Source organism: Panthera onca, chromosome A2 (assembly GCF_046562875.1).
Source record: "Panthera onca isolate mPanOnc1 chromosome A2, mPanOnc1 haplotype 2, whole genome shotgun sequence".
Classification (NCBI taxonomy): domain Eukaryota; kingdom Metazoa; phylum Chordata; class Mammalia; order Carnivora; family Felidae; genus Panthera; species Panthera onca.
Genome location: NC_138340.1, coordinates 36,075,824 through 36,090,387, shown reverse-complemented (window position 1 = coordinate 36,090,387; position 14,564 = coordinate 36,075,824). Strand labels below are relative to the sequence as shown.

At 42.0% G+C, this 14,564-nt stretch overlaps 1 protein-coding gene across 3 annotated transcripts in view; it reads left to right on the top strand.

The window, feature by feature from the left end:
- TAFA4 (TAFA chemokine like family member 4) overlaps positions 1 to 14,564 on the top strand; it is a 174,011-nt gene that overhangs the window by 10,890 nt on the left and 148,557 nt on the right. For 2 of the 3 annotated variants that reach the window (XM_060631542.3, XM_060631546.3), the window contains exon 1: positions 12,210 to 12,380. The exons of the other annotated variant lie outside the window; for it this stretch is intronic. The gene's annotated coding sequence lies outside the window, so the exon portion shown is untranslated. Of the gene's footprint in view, positions 1 to 12,209; positions 12,381 to 14,564 lie in introns of those variants that run through there. 3 annotated transcript variants of the gene reach the window in all.

The window sequence follows — 14,564 nt, the reverse complement described above, 5'->3', positions numbered from 1 at the left end:
AATTTTTTGAGGAACCTTTATACTGTTTTCCGCAGAAGCTGTACCAATTTATACTCTCACCAACATTGTGCAGGGGCTCCTTTTTCTCCTGCAGTTCCGTGTTTTCACGTAGACTAGTGTATAAGGAGAATTTTGTTCAAACACAGATTCCCAGGGCTCACCCTCAGAGCTACTGGTTCAGTAAGTCTTGGGCGGAGCCTGAGAATTTGCATTCCAACGAGTCCCACAGAGCGTTGATGCTGACAGGCTTGTGCTTTACCCTTCTCCAGTTCATCTTTCAGAGGTAAAAAATTTAATATGGAGATTTTCATAGAACAGGGTTATTTTGATTAGGTTGTGAGCTTCTCATTTTGTGATACACTGGTTAAGTTTGTCTAACTAGTATAATTCTGAAGATCAATATAGATTACTGAGGCCAAAATACAAATTAGATCCTGGTTGGATCAGTGTTACACATATGAGACACTGATTTTGATAATGTCCATAAGTTCCTTTTAGAGTATAAGATGTATTTTCTGTAGTTGAGGACTTCTAATGTTTATTTATTTTTGAGAGACAGAGACAGAGCACGAACGGGAGAGGCAGAGAGAGAGAGAGAGAGAGAGAGAGAGAGAGGAAGACACAGCATTGGAAGCAGGCTCCAGGCTCTGAGCTGTCAGCACAGAGCCTGATGGAGAGCTTGAACTCACCAATTGTGAGATCATGACCTGAGCCAAAGTCGCATACTTAACGGACTGAGCCACCCAGGCGCCCCTGTAGTTGAGGCCTTTTAGAATAAGAATCGTACAGTTGTGTGAATGGGTATTGAGGCTGTTTTGCTGTATGTAGCATGTAACCAGCATATCACCTACTTCTGTCATCTGGCTGATGTCTATACTGATCAGGAAAAAAAAAATGTGCCTTCTATTTTCATATCCTTTGAGTCTGATTTAAATTGTAATCCTATCGGCAGGTGACATACAGGAATTTCGTTTTGGTTCCTGTATAGTTAAGACTCAGCAGATGTTAAAAGCTGATGTGGATTTAAGATTTCATCCATTCTGGGAATAATTGAAGATTTAGTTAGGACCAGAAGATGGAATTGTAGATAGAGTTATAGGACTGAAGGGGGTATGGAAAGTTTTTGCACAGATGCCTGGCTTGGTGCATTCTCTTACCACTTGGAGGAATAAATTACTGTCCATGTTTGGTTAAATGAAAAGCTTTCAGTAGATTTTACTATGTCTTGCACTATTAACGAGAACTTGAAGTTTGCAAACTACAGTCTCCTGAATGAGAAACAAATGTTGAAGAATTTGATTGCTTAAATCCTTATTCATTTTTTTTTTTAAGTTGGGGTTTTGGGAGATTATTTTAGAGATAGTCTGACGTATAGAAATGTGTGGGTGTTGGCAGGAAGGTTGGAACTGGCAGCCACCAAGAAGAGTGGATGCGCTGGGTCAGAGTCGTTTAACCTCCTCTGTCTCCAGAGCTGTGTTTTAATTACATGGCTGGTTTGCGGAACTTTGGTGTTCTCTCGAAGGCTGTGGTGTGTTGTGTATGTTGTACTAACATTTCCTTGGGACCCATCAGTCACTGTTGTCCCTTTGGCATGTTTTCACTTTGGTCATCTTTGCCCAACTGTCAAGATGCTATAGCTCTCCTCCCTGGCTGCCTGCCATTTTGCCCTCTGTCCCCCTCTAGTTCTCAACTCCAGACAGTTCGAAGATGAGGCTTCCAGGTTGAGTGGCAGACTAGGGCACGGCAGAAGTTAGTTTACATGGAAGACAAAACGGCAGAAGCATCCAAACAACAAACTTGCCCTCATCTGCCCTAATCTTTTTTTTTTTTTTTTAAAGAACAAATATCCAGTTAAAAAAAAGCATGGCATTTTATTTACTATAGAACCTAGAGAGTGTGGATGGAATTCTCTGTTGGCTGGGAATTGGCAGTGTAGTTACAGCCGCTAGCTTTGTATCATATGGACAGTGATTCCGCCAGTGATAATAAGCAACCAGTGACCTTGTGGAAGCCCTGCTGGTGACATGCAAGTTGTAAAAAAAATAAAAGTAAAATTGCAGTAAGATAAAAAGTAAAGATCACCTTTAACGACTCCTCCAACCCATTTCTAAAGCTCTCTCCCCACCAACTGTTAAGAATTTGGCTAATCTCTTTCTGCATATATGTACAATACGTTATGTCTCAGTGAAATCCCAACGTGAGGAGGGAGAATGGCCTGATGGTATGCTGGTAGATTCTCCCTAACCATTTGCAGTTCATCTGTCAGTGCTCACTGGTCAGTAGAAGTAGGGAGCATTTACGTTTATTTCAAAAGTATAATGTGGAAACATCAAAATGTATTTAAACTTTTCTATTTATATTATTTAATTTACATATGTTTACTAAATAGGTCGTATTGTGTAGTATTGTGTAGAATTTTTTCACTTAAATAGTAATTTATATACATCTGTTTCAATAATTTGCATTGTTCCCTTACCATTGTCTTGGAGAGTGACCCATAGCTCTTGTCCCTTTCTTTAACTAACTTTCATTAGGAACGTACTGCATTTTATTTAGTTGTTCCCTACAGGTCAAGCCTTTTACATTACAGACCGGACAAAAGTTTCAGTAGAACTTCCTGCCATGAAAGAGAATATTCTAAAATCCGTGTCCTCCACTAACAGCAGCCACTGAGCCACATGTGACTGACTGTTGAGCACTTGAAATGCAGCTGTTGTCAAGGAGGAACTGAATTTTAAATTTTATTTATTTTCAATTAATTTAGCATTATTTAAATAGCTGCTCATGTCTAGCGGCTGCCTTTTTGGACAGTGCATGTATAGGTATACCTCCCTCAGAAGGGGTACAGCTACTATTTTACTGTCAAAATGTTTTAGTAAGTGACTCATCAAGTGATGGAAGTGTAGTCTGTTTTGTTCAACAAGAGGATCAAGACTTTTTAACTGAAAAGAGGGAGATAAATAATCTAATGAAAACAGGACGGAGTCGTTAAGATTTATCAGGCGTTTTCCTTCCCTCCTTCAGACTCCTGTCTGCTCTGCCGGGGCTGGGCTTCCTGATGGGAGCTGTATCATTCTACCAGGGCAGTTCTTTGTAAAGTGAATTGATGGCTATGTAAATACAGCCATTAACCTTAAGCACCTTAGACAGCTCCTTGGGCGCTGCAGTTCTCATGCCCTTGAAAATGCTGGTTGATGGATGCCAAGATATTAAAAATTTTTTTCTCCCTCTAACTGTTTGAAACACGGGACCTTCTAAGTGATAGGCCAAAGGAGCCAGTGAAATTGAGGGCCTACTAGGTGTAAATACTATAGCAGGGGTTTGGAATTCTCTCCTTGCAGAGGGATGTTTTGTAGGTTTACTCTGGATAGATAAGCAATAGGATCCTGTGTATTTGTATGTATATCTTCTTTTAAAAAATACACATATTGAGATAAAATTTGAAAGCACAGAGAAAGCTTGTGGAAAATTTGCTTTTAAAGCAAATGGAGTTTTATAATTCTGAAACTTTGTAGATATTTGAAAATGAATAGCATATGTTGCTATTAAAAGATACCTTGTCTTTCTTGAAAGTTAGAGAAGGAATTTGAGTGGAGGTGGAGACAGACAGAAGATAGATAACATTTCCATGTTGAAAATGGATTTTGTTTGGGCTCCTGGCTGGCTCAGTCGATAGAGTATGCAATTCTTGATGTTGGGGTTGTGAGTTTGAGCCCCATGTTGGGCATGGAGCCTGCTTTAGAAAAAAGAAGTGGGGCACCTGGGTGGCTCAGTTAAGAGTCCGACTCTTAATTTCAGCTCAGGTCTTGGTCTCACGTTTTGTGAGTTTGAGCCCCACATCAGGCTCTGTGCTGACAGTGCAGAGCCTGCTTGGTTTTCTTGATCTCCCTCTCTCTCTGCCCCTCCCCTGCTCATGCACTGTCTCTCTCTCTCTTAAAAATAAATACATGTTAAAACAATTAAAAAAAGAAAGAAAATGCATGTGGTTGTAGGAAAAGTAGCAGTTGTGTGGAAGTAGGGCCAAAAGATGTCAGTTGCCAGTGTCTCAATTTTCTGATGTCATCTGAGACACCTTCCCCTTGCTTATTCCCCTAAAACCACTTTGGCCATCTCTCATTTCCTAGAATGCCTAGACTCATTTCTTCCTCAATGGCTTTGTACTTGACGTTCCTTTCCTTGGAACTTGCATCCTGTTTGTTTCCTTTTCTTTTTTGGCTGGCTCCTTATTCTTTAAATCATGAATGTTACCTCAAGGCCATAAATCCCTTACCTACTCAGAGCAACAGCAATCTGGCCTCCTATAAAGCATTGGTGGGTGTTTCCAATTGCTGACTATGTGGAAATGCTTTGAAAACTGCAGCTTAGTGTATAAATGCACACTGTCATTATTCCTGAAGTCCTGCCAAAAGCCACATTGCCTCTGCCAAGCTGTAGTGATCTTCCATACGGCTGGGCACTGGTGTGAAAACGCAGAGCTGTGGAATTCAGAGCTTGGGCTTCTCCCTTTCCATCTGATCCTTGGTCAATGCCATCACTTCTCTCAGCTTTCAGTCCTGCCATGTTGACACACAGGGGAGTAAGACTGTGATCTTGCTCTTGGGTTTGGATGAGATAGAAACACACACGGTTTTATAATTAAATTTCACAGGAGACAAAACCTGAAAACTCAAACCATAGAACACGTTGGTGTCACAATAAGTAGAGTTGAGGTGCTGTTTACCTGTGAAATTTGCTACTTTGTTAACATGATGAGGGAATATGCACTACTGACCAATCCGAGAAGAAATGTCCAGTCTGAGAATATTCACATCTATGGGTGAGTGTTGGCCTCCAGGATGATAGAATGGAATCTCCTGGGAGGTTCCGTGAGGTGACAAGAGGCGCCATATTGGAGAATCTACATTTCTTTCTTTTATTTGGTCTTCGATGGTCCATCTGTATACATACAATACAGGGTTGTGGAAGAGATGCTTGTTGCCTACATAATATCCATTTCCACCCATTCCTTCCTAATGGCGCTCTGATTTCTAGCTAGGCACATGCTGTACAGAATCATGACTGTTTCACAATCTTTCTGGCAGTAGGGTGGCCATGTGAGACACATGTAGAAATGACAGGTGGTATTTCTGTGGGAGTCTTCCTAACATTGAGAGTGGAGCCCTTTGGGGATATGTTAAGTACTGGAATGTCATGTGATAGTTGGTGCCCGAGCAGCCGTCTTGGTCCGTGAGGTGACCTTGAGGAAGAAAGACAGGTGGGAAGAAGGCAAAACAGATAAAAGCAGCAGGAGGCCTTGGCGATTGTATGGTGCTAAAGTACCTGCCTTGGCCTGCGTACCAGGGGACTTAATTTTTGTAAAAGAGCAAGTAATTTTGTGTTGAAGCCTTTATTTTCTACGTCATCATTACATGTAGTGAAGTGAAATGGTACAGGCAGAAGGTTAACACCTCACCCTTAATGAGTTCATAACATGGTAGAAGGATTTATAGCTCATAAATCCAGAATGCTCTTTCAAGTTATGTGTAGACATAGCTTTAGTTCTGGAAGATCTGAGTGATGGGAACAGACACGCTCCACGGCAGATTTGGATCTGGAGGGGTGCATTTTACATCCCTCCCATACTACATAGATACTGAGAACCATTTCTGGGGAGGGTCAGACAGAGATCCTCTGTGGTTTGGGGTCAAGAAGTGAAGAGAAAACTGCCACAGCTATTAAAAGCCATCAGAGCATTCTCCAAATTGCCAATATTGAAGTTAGTTACAACTCATTCTCCAATAGATTGAAGTCTTACCCATTTGATGTGTTTTGACAGGAAATGTATATTTACTGCCTGAAATGATTCCAGTTGCTGAGCTCTGAACCACAGTATATCATAAATGATTAACATTAGAGCCAGTAGGAACCTCACACCTTTTCTTAAACAGCATTCTATACGAAACAACTTCTCACAACTGTAAGATATTTACCCTATTTCCAAAAGTACACATTCACGGTGGTAGGTTTTGATTTTGAACTTGTCTGTCAAAAATAGTTATTGCTTTTGCAGAGATAGTCACTTAAAACCTGAGGAAATGAGCACATAAACTCAGTGTGTCTTAATCAGTACCATATGTATTGAATGAGGACTAGAACTTCCTGTTTCTTCCTTCTTCCATGTATTTCTCAAATGCCCATTTTGCATAAGATGGTGAGCAGGGTACCATTCTTGATTCCAATACGGTTTTCATATTCAGGGAACTTTCAGTCTGGTAGCTACACTGAAGATAGGAGGAAGTATATTCCATGTGGAAGAGATAGTCTATTGAACGTTCAGAGGTAGGAAAATTCATCTTCCATCACTGTTTGACAGTCAAATTCTCTTATCAGCCAATTGGCACTCCCAATTATTTTCTTTTGGCACATTTCCATCAATAGCCTTAAGTGCTGATGCTCTGAAGATACGATAATGCTGGGGCACCTGGGTGGCTCAGCTGGTTAAGCATCCGACTCTTGATTTCGGCTCAGGTCATGATTTTGTGGTTGGTAGGATTGAGCCCCATGTCGGACTCTACGCTGATAGGTTGGACTCTGCTTGGGATTCTCTCTCCCTCTCTCTCTCTCTGCTCCCCCCCGCCTCAAAATAAATACATAAATATTAAAAAAAAATGAAGATGCACCAATGCCTTGAAAACAGAAGAAGACTCTAAAGTGGGTTGGTTTTTAAGCAAGAACTAACCTGAGGGCTCAGTAACATTCCAGAAAAAAAAAAAAGGGAAAATTTTATAATGTATTACGAGAAACCCATCAGTTCCCTCGCGACGGTTTGTTTTCTGCATTGTCTTGTGGAAGCAACTTCCGATGGTGCTCTGATTGCCACTGGGTCAGAACTCAGGGCTTGCACATGTCCTGTGAGCTTTATAAAGTCAGACTCTGGAGCAAAGGAGCTAATTATGGTGGTTACTTGCGAACACCTCAGTGAGCAGGGATCTCAGGAACCCTGGGATCAGGACCTGAGCCAAAATCAAGAGTCAAATGCTCAACTGACTGAGCCACCCAGGAGTCCCGAAATTGGAATGTCAAGAAATATCATTTTGATTCCTCCTCCCCCACCCATGCTATTTAAAAGTGCAAAAACCATTCTTAGTTTATAGGTTGTATAGGAACAGGCTGATTCAGTCCTTCCACCCTTGGACTAGAATAAAGGCCCATTTGACTCCCATCCATAGCTGCCTCATAATCTGGTGATTTCTGAATTTCTAAGTTTCAGTCATTTGCACATTGCCTTCATGTTTTTTTCCCCAAATTTTCCCATATTTTTATTGAAATAGACTTATATTCAGTCTCATTTAACGAGACAGTGAAATAACGAGTTTAATCTTTCAATTAATGAAACACAGGCTAAATGCCTCAGTGCTTAAATAATGTTTGAAACTATTATTAAAACAAAAAATTTAACTTTGTACGTGTAATCACATGTACCATACTGACCCAGTGGCTTTTGTTCATTTTTGAAACTTGAGGTGTAACTTATAATAAAGTACCCAAATCTTAGCCGTGTGAATATGCACATATATGCAGCACGCCCACAAAACTGCTATTCAGAATGCAGAATGGGTCCCTTATACCCACCCCACTTAGGTAACCATGAATCTCTCTCTTAGCTTTCCTTCTACTATGGCTTCATATACGTGGGAACTTGTGTGTGTACTCTTTCCTGAGTTTTCTGGGCAATATGATGTCTGATCTTGCACATAACAGTTTTTCACTGCTGTGTAGTATTTCATCGTACAGATAGACCACTCTATACTTATCCATCCCGGTATTAAACATTTGAATTTTTTCTAGGTTTTGGCTGCTATGAACACTCTCATACGTGGTTTCAGTGGACATACAATGGTTGTTTCTTTTGCATAGCTTTTTTTTTTTTTTTTTCAGACTAATGTTTGAGCCCGGGTTGTTCTTGCCAGAATTGTTAAATAGTTAAAACACTTATGTAGCGCTTGTCGTGTGCCAAGCACTATTCCAAATCGTTTGAACATATTAGCCCATTTAATTGGGGTGAGTAGGACTATTGTCTTCATTCTACAGAGGAGGAAACTGGAAAAGAGAGTGTGGAGCCTCTTGTCAGCATCACTCAACTAGTAGCTCAGAGCTTGAATTTCTCCCCGTCTCTCTCTTTCTGTCTTTCTCCGTCTCTAATTGAGAATGTCTTTCCAACATTGATCAGATTAGTAACATTGATTTCTCCAAATGGTTACCCTTCTGCAGGACCTTGTGCCCGACAGAGAGGCAGCAAGGAACAGCACTATAAATTGAACGCTAGCAGCTAGTGATTTGAGCTGGAATTTGAACCCAGGTGGCCTGCCTTCAAAGGCTCTGCTCATAACCATTCTGCTAAATAAAACAAGCTTTGTCTTTGGCAGCCTTTCCCTGTCCCTTCCAGGACGTCTTTCCCCCCTCTTCCTGGGCTCTTTGGTGTTCCAGCTGGCCATGCTGCCTCCCCTATGCCCTCTTTTCTGCTCCCTGGTGGTTAGCTTTATTTTGCAACCCCAACCAGCCACTAGGTGTGAATGGGACAGAACTAGGTGGCCTTCAGAAAACCGTGCTCTACCGTCCCTCTACCTGGATTTCAATCTTGGCTTCAGTCCTGACTCTGTGCAACCCTGGGCAAATAATGTTAATCAGGTGTCCTCATCTTTAAAAAGAAAATATCAGGTGTGAATTGGATAGGAAATACCCGCACAGCACAGTGTTTGACACGCAGGAAGTTTTCATTAAATATAAGCCCCCACTGTATTTATTGTTATTTAGTTTCGTTGGTGTTATTCAAAAGGATAGTCATTAGGGCATTTTAGTGAAAGACTGAGTAGCCTAAAGTCTTCCCATGTTAATTCCTCCAGGACATACAATTCCTTAATAACCCCAAGCATTGATCTCTAGCAAGATAACCTGGCTGGGGAAATATTTGGGGGCAGGATTCCTTCCCCCAATGCCTTCAGTCGTGCTTTCTCAACAGCCACCTGCATTAGGAACCTGTGTAAATGCCGTGAACCCCTAAAGTGAGATCCCCAAGTGGTTTAACAAACACCCAGAGGAAAATATCAGAGAACTCAGCATCTTTTCTTTTCATTTTGCTAATCTCTAGTGGTTTTCTGAAGCCCAGGGAGAGTAGTCTTAGGACTTTGCAATTTTCTGGCTGAAGCAGAAGAACCGAGTTTGATCTCTTGGGGCTTAAGAGAACAGCCAGAAATCCAGGAGCACTTGAGTGGGAGCCAACAGCACCTTGGTCCGCCTGGTTTTCAGCTACACCCGTCATTAATTCTCTCTGAATGCAGCGTCACATGCAGATGAGGAAGAGTTGATTAACGGTATGCTGCTCGGTTTCTCTTCTGGTCCCCGGCACTTTGAAAATGCAGAGGGATGGAGTGGGGGTGGGGGGGAAAACCAGGGGTGTTCCCTGTTCGGAAAAAAAGAAAAGCCCAATATAGTGTTGCTCATCCCCTTTTGCATTAATGCTACTGTTTTGCATTTAATTAGTGGCCAGTAGTTAAGTCAGGCATCTAACATTTTGGTTGTGTCCTTGAGCTATGGCAGTCTTTTAATCAACCAGTACCCCCCCCCCCCCGCCCCCTTCTTTTGATGTAGTGTCTGCAGGCAAATAAAAAGACCCAGCTTCGATGGGACTGGTAAAAATGGAAGGGAGATTTTGGTTTGCAGGTTTTTCCTGATGTTTCATGATTAAAGGGGCCCTGCCAGGTGTTAGGAAAGGAAATTGCTTATACACCCTTTAGGGGCGGGCTTCCCTTTAATGTCTTGGGAAGTGGGAAACAGACAAGGGGGAAAATAATAGAATGGAAATAATGGAATAAAGGTGCGGGAAATATTCTGTGAGCCTAGACTCAAAGAATGAAGGGGTAGGATCAGTGATTCGCTCGAACGTAGCGGATGAAACATTGATCCAAGGGGGCTTAGGGGAGGGGTGATGCCTCAGAGGTGAGGTGCGGAGAATTGAAATGATTTCACACCACTTGGGCTGATGATCTGGGCGCCAGAGCCCTCTGTGTGGGCAAGAAACATATTACTACTAATAAGGGTTTTGAGCCAAGACAGCCCCACCTGCTGACACATACATCACAACATACACGTAAGCTTTCCTGGAGGCTTTATGGCTTTTTATTTTTCTGTCTAACCTTTTCTGACATACTGGTATAAATTAAACAATCTTCTTTCCCTGTCCCCTACCTGCTACTCCAAAATTACAAGTGAATTTGTATTTTTGTGTCTTTCCTGCTTATTGGTGCTCTGGCTTATTTATAAGCCGTCCAGTGCCCAGGACGTATACTTTCAAATATTTGTTGATTGGCTTTGGTGATTCTGCTATGCTGGAGAGATGCTGTATATTAGGGGATCCTCTTCTGAGGGTCTAGCTTCCAATTCCATGTTGGGGGTGTGTGTGTGTGTGTGTGTGTGTGTGTGTGTGTGTGTGTGTGTGTGGCTTTGGGCAAACCGGGTAACCTTTCCCGGAGCTTCTGTTTCTCCATATGTAAAACAGAGTCGATCATACCCATCAGTTAGGAAGGATGTGTGATACAAATGAGCTAGCATGGGGACCTTGTCCAGCACAGTGCCCAAGACGATGTCTCTGTTATCGTCCCCTTTCTCTTTACCCTCGCAGTCCACATCTGCAGGGAGTGTAAATCTTGTAGGGAAGAACATTTGGGTCTCATTGGAAAGCACCTTTTAATTGTCTGTGTTTTGTCCTTGTCTTCTGAGAAGATGATAGAGACATAGGGTAGAGGAGTGAGAAATCGCCGTGCTCAGTCCTCTATAGGAAAAAAATGGATTATGGAGGATTAATCTTTACAGTTCGTTTTATCGATCAGCTTGGCATAATTGCTCTCTTCTTGAACGTCGGCAGCGTCTTCAGTTTTAGCAGCAAGCTGCCCAGAATGTGACCGGGCCCTTAACATGTTTTGTGGCTACAGTTATTGAAATGTAAATTCCACAGAAGAGAAAGATACAGAGCCTAACCCTGTTTTGGGGAAAGTGACATCGAAATGAGCAAATATTCCAGGCACAATCTATCATCAAATCTTTTTTGTGTGTGTTTAGTAATTTAATAGGAGATAGGAGCTGATATTTATCGAACACTTAATTAAGTACCAAACATTGTGTCACCCTTTTAATGATGTTTTATCAGGACAAGCTTATGAGGTTGGGACAATGGAGTCAGACTGCCCATGGGATTTCGTGCTGAATTAAGTGTCTAAAAGAAAAACAGTGTATAGTCAGAATTCTTTCCTGAAACATCCCATAAAATATTTTTGGGTACAACCCTGTACAAGAGTTCTTATACCTTAAGTTTGAGAACTGCTGAGCTAGTCCACAGGAAGGAACAAAGGGAATGCAGAAGTCTGGGTGTTCAAATGCATTGAATAAATGAATGTTGAATGAATTCTGCTTGTAACTACCAAACTTCCATAGGTGGGTGATGAGTTGAGAATTCTTAAGTATTTCTCTGGCTTAAAGGGTTGGCTTACTTCTCTTTTAATCTTAAATCTCTTTAACCTAAATCTATTCTATGAAGTCTGTTGTTGTGACGTTTAAACACTGCTTTGGAGACAAACTTGACCATGGTTACATTCTAAAGTGAGTTTGTATATTAAATGTGCCAATAATGACTCCATTGTGCAATTAGTGCTTGCTTGCTTTCTTTCTTTCTTTCTTTCTTTCTTTCTTTCTTTCTTTCTTTCTTTTTAAAGTTTATGTATTTATTTTGAGAGAGTGAGAGTGAGAGCAAGCAGGGGAGGAGCAGAGAGAGAGAGAGAAGGAGAGAGAGAGAATCCCAAGCAGGCTCCGTGCTGTTAGCACAGAGCCCAACATGGGGCTCCAGTTCACAAACCGTGAGATCATGACCTGAGCCAAAATTAAGAGTCCGATGCTTAACCAACTGAGTCACCCAGGTGCCCCTATTAGTGCCTCATTTCTATGGAGGAGAAGCTGGAGTGTGCTGACTTGCCAAGGTCACTGTCAGACACTGCGGTAGGTAGCCTTGTGTGATCCCTGCCTCCTAGAGTTCACACCTTTGTGGGCCAGGATCTGACTTGCTTCTAACCAGTGGAATACAGCAGAGATGATGGGATGTCATAGCTATGATTGTTACATATGTAAACTCTGGTTGCTAGTAGCCTTGCCCTAAAGATTCTCTTTGGTAGCTTGGAGATGTAAGCAGGCATCTTGGGAAAGCCCATGTGGCAAAGAAATGCAGATGACCTCTAGGAACTGAGAGCCAGCAAAAAGCCTTGAAGCTTTCAGTCCTGCAACCTCAAGGATGAAGGACAGTGTTGCCAACATCCACGTGAGTGGGAAAGTGGGGTCTTCTCCAGTTGAACCTTCAGGTGAGAACCTGGCCCTGGCTGACACCTTGCATGCAGCTTCATGAGACCCTGAGGAAGCACACAGCTAAGTTGTGCCCAGATTCCCGGTCTACAGAAAGTGTGAGATAATAAATGCGTTCTGTGCTGTGCGAAGTTGTCAAGTATGTAGTTAATCTGTTATGCAGCAGTAGATGTATCATCACAGAAATAGTGAGTGTCAGGGTTTGAATCCCATCCCATTGATAGCAGATGTGAGGCTGTGAGCAGATTTGGAAGGATGCTGAAGGCGATCTAGTCCAGCAGCCTTTTGGTGGGTGCCTGTCCCGGCCAGTGGTCAGCCAGCTACTTGGGGACTCCCACACACTGGGGAATTCGTTGTGTCTTGACACATTTGTATTCCATTTGGACAGGTTCCTATTTCATTGATTGGTTCACTCACTTAATATATATATGTATTTTTAAATTTTTATTTTATTTTTTTACGTTTATTTATTTTTGAGACAGAGAGAGACAGAGCATGAACGGGGAGAGTCAGAGAGAGAGGGAGACACAGAATCTGAAACAGGCTTCAGGCTCTGAGCTGTCAGCACAGAGCCCGATGCGGGGCTTGAACTCACGGACCGCGAGATCATGACCTGAGCTGAAGTCAGACGCTTAACCGACTGAGCCACCCAGGCGCCCCCATATACACACACACACACACACACACACACACACACACACACACACACATATGTTTAAGTTTAATTATTTTGAGCGAGAGAGAGAGAAGAGGAGAGGAGAGACAGAGGATCCCAAGCAGGCTCTGTGCTGTCAGTGCACAGCCCAGTGTGGGGCTCGAATTCACAAATTGGGAGATCATGACCTGAACTGAAATCAAGAGTTGGATGCTTAACCAACAGAACCACCTAGGTGCCCCAATTCATTTACTTATTAAATGGAAGTATTTCTTGAGGGTCTCCTCAGTGCCAGGCACTCTGCTAGGGGGTAGGCTATGGTCTTGCTTTATGGAACTGACACTGTCATTATTAAACACTTATTTCTACACAGCCATGATTGTTTTTTAATTTTACTCTAATTTCTCTAAGTCCTAGTTCTGTTCAGTGGGCTCCAAAGAATATTTCTAACCCTTTTTCCACAAGACAGCACTTCAGATAGTAAATACTGTTGCCATTTTGTCTCCCCGAGTCTTTTTTTTTTTCAGGCTTGCTCTCCTCCCGGCTTTCTTCACCATTTGGCGTATGGCTTGGTCTGGAGCCGTGCAGCCCAATACAGTAGCTATGGGCCATAAGCAGCTACATAAATTTAAATTGATTAGAGTGACATGAAACTAAAAATTCAGTTCCTCAGCCATACTAGCCACATATCGAGAGCTCAGTAGCCACATATGGGGATGACTGTTGCATTGGAGATACAGAACATTTCATCGCGGCAGAAGTGCTATGGGACAGAACTGAATCTTAAATTGGACTGAATAATGTGAGATCTTTCATTCTGGTCTAATTCAGAGTATAACCGAATTACCCTTCTCTAGTTGTAAGTAATATACTTTCATTAATGAAACGTAATATCAAAATAACATTTTTAGCAGCCATATTGTATTCCCTGGTTTAAATTCAGCATTTTAAATTCAAAGTCATTTGAGACATCTCTGAGCAATTTTTCCTCCATGTGCTACATGAGAGCGGTGTTTCTTCCATCCTCTGCTTTCTACTTAGGTTTTTAGCCCCAACCTTCATAACCTGCATTTGCCTCCAGAGAATTTAACTCTCTTAGCTTTCAGTGGATTGGGCACCTTACTGGAGTTTTTTCAGTTTTGCTTTTGACATATCAAAACTGTTGTTTTTCTTCCTGGGTTCAGATCATCCCCAAATTTGAGTGGGATGCTGGCAATGTCAGCATCTAAATTAATGATAAGAAGATGACCAGGATGGGGGCCCTGGACGGAGTCCAGCGCCATTCCTCTAGAGAATACACTCTGAATTGACATAGATGTAATTAATCAGCAGCAAGGAAAACTTTTGATGGGTTATTCAGCCTATTTATTTTCATTATGTCTGGACTATATTTCTTTATAGTTTTGCTTGGAGTTTTATGAAAAACTTAGAACATGTTGCTGAATTCTGGAATTGGTGATCATAACAGCCTTTGATCGTCAACTGCTATGAGTATGAAAAAGGGAATGAGCATTGCCTGGCATGGGTT